General features: G+C 49.1%; 1 protein-coding gene across 1 annotated transcript in view; it reads left to right on the top strand.

Moving 5' to 3' along the window:
• LOC310821496 (sodium/potassium/calcium exchanger 3-like) overlaps window positions 1–2,500 on the top strand; it is a gene marked incomplete at both ends in the record, with an annotated part of 37,360 nt that overhangs the window by 16,750 nt on the left and 18,110 nt on the right. The gene's annotated exons all lie outside the window — the stretch shown is intronic.

Here is a 2,500-nt window from a genome sequence, read left to right as displayed (position 1 = left end):
ACGGAAGATGGTGGGTGTGTGTGTCTGTGCATGGGTGTGAGTGTGTGTGTGCGTGTGCGACCCCAACGCGCTGACACACACTCTCCGTATACGTCAATGCTAATGGCCAATGTACTGCACTGTGCTGAGTGACTCCCTCCAGGTTAGAGAAGTCTATTATTTGTGCCCACCTCTCCCTCTTGCCACTTAAACCCACTCACTCTGAAGGAGACATGGTTGCTATGGAGTGGGCGCTGCTGCGCTTGGCTACGTCGCTAACGCTAACACTCTAGCTGAAGTAGTAGGAACGGATGAAATCAAACGTGTGTGTGTGTGTGTGTGTGTGTGTGTGTGTGTGTGTGTGTGTGTTTTCTTCATTTGATGTCAATTTCGTCATTGTCACATGACGTAGCTTCCTTACAACACCTAATATGGTCCTACAGTACAGGATGTGAAATGTGAGAGTCTTGTATGCAGTAATCTGTATATTGTAATCTGATTATATTAATTGCATTTTGCAATTTACAGTATGTTACATTAGAATACTTTGTTATGTCCGGATGGTTTTGTGTGTGTGTGTGTGTGTGTGTGTGTGTGTGTGTGTGTGTGTGTGTGTGTGTGTGTGTGTGTGTGTGTGTGTCTGTGTGCGCGTGTGCTTGTGTGCGAGCGTCTTTGTGTCAGTGTGTACGCAGTCCGCATGAACCTGTGTGTGTGTGTGTGTGTGTGTACACGCCTAACGCCTACACACGCTAGAAATGTGTACACAACTTGTTGCACATTTCTCTCCATCCTTGCCCTCGTACTACTAGAACTACCAGCGCTCCAGAGTGACATTCCTTTTGTCCAAACCGAACAACCTTCATACCGTCTCGTCTCCTGCTCCTCTCCGTGCCCCGCCGCCGTTCTCTTTCTGTGCGCCGCGTTCTCTGACCTCCGCAGGTGCGTTCCCCCGCTCCGCGTTTGACAAAAGAACAGCCCCCGAGAACGCCCTTGTTTACCATCTCTAAAGGACATCAGTCTCTCTCTCTCTCTCCCTTTATTCTATCAAAAGCAGAAGAAGAGAAGGAAAAAAAATCTTTTGTGCATCTGAAATGTCCCTCCTCTCTTGCTTTAGCTTGTTATAGGATGAATAGGGCCCCGGCGGCGTGAGTCATTTTCTCAAAACGCAACAATTACGCAATAATGGAACTGTCTTACGCAATAGTATTGAATGGGCATCTGGTTTCTTTACTATTTCTCTCTTTCTTTCTGCTTCCGTTGGTTCAGACAAAGGGATGACAACTTTGTGCGGGCGACTGATGCTCCGTCGGATGAGGATGTAGCCGGCCGCTTAATTTCCCTCTCTGGTCCATTATCTGGTATAGAATGGGAATTCGCCGCAGGGCTATTACGATAGAGTGCCGGTGGTGTGTGTGTGTGTGTGTGTGTGTGTGTGTGGGTGTGTGTGTGTGTGTGTGTGTGTATATGTGTGTGTGTTGGCTACTGAGTCACCTTCGTACACACAAAGCCTGATGTCATTCTCAAATATGAGGGACTACCCAGGAGGAGTGTGTGTGTGTGTGTGTGTGTGTGTGTGTGTGTGTGTGTGTGTGTGTGTGTGTGTGCGTGTGTGTGTCCGCATGCTCACACATTTGCGTGTGCTGGTATGTGTTCATGCGTGGATGCATCATGTTTGTATGTGCGTGCGATTGTGTGTGCGTGTGTGCGTGTGTGTGTGTGTGTGTGCCTGTGCATGCTTACATCCTCGTGTGTGTGTGTGTGTGTGTGTGTGTGTGTGTGTGTGTGTGTATGTGTGTGTGTGTGTCTCGATGTTGGCTGCGAGCTGGACTCTGGCACGTCGGTGTGAACAGGAACGCAGGCGAAGTTGTTGGACAAGGCTGAGCGCATCTGCTGCCCTTATCCCCCTGGCTGTGGGTATTAGCCCGGGCACACTGACTACCCTCTGCTCTGCCACGCTACCCTCTGCCAACCGCAGCTTCATGCTGCTGCAGCACGGGGTCAGGGGACCCCTCCAACTCACCTGCCCCCCCCCCCCTTCTCCTCCTCCTCCTCCCTCCATTTAGAACCCCCCTTCTGTTACCTAATTATGTGTGTGTGTGTAATAAAATTATTCCCGTGTGTTCAGTTCTGACATGCTCACCAGATTGGGAGATTCCAAGCGCAGTGATGTCATTCTGCTTTATGCCAAGTTCTGCCACTGTGTGTGTGTGTGTGTGTGTGTGTGTGTCTGTGTGTCTGTGTGTCTGTGTGTCTGTGTGTATGTGTGTTCTGCTGACATGGGACTATGCATTAGTAAAAACTGCTCCTTCATGGTCTTCAGAACGATAATTAGAGTTTGTTTGTCTTTTTGAAGAATAGAGGAGCCAGTCACCTTGGGCACCCTTTCTCTCTCTCTCTCTCTCTCTCTCTCTCTCTCTCTCTCTCTCTCTCCCTCTCTCTCTCTGTCTCTCTCTCTCTCTCTCTCTCTCTCTCTCTCACTCTCTCATAACTAGAATATCCTACCCTTTATTACCTATGTATA

Source organism: Argentina silus (genome assembly GCF_951799395.1).
Source record: "Argentina silus genome assembly, chromosome: 22".
Classification (NCBI taxonomy): Eukaryota; Metazoa; Chordata; class Actinopteri; order Argentiniformes; family Argentinidae; genus Argentina; species Argentina silus.
This window is presented reverse-complemented; position numbering and strand designations above follow the sequence as displayed.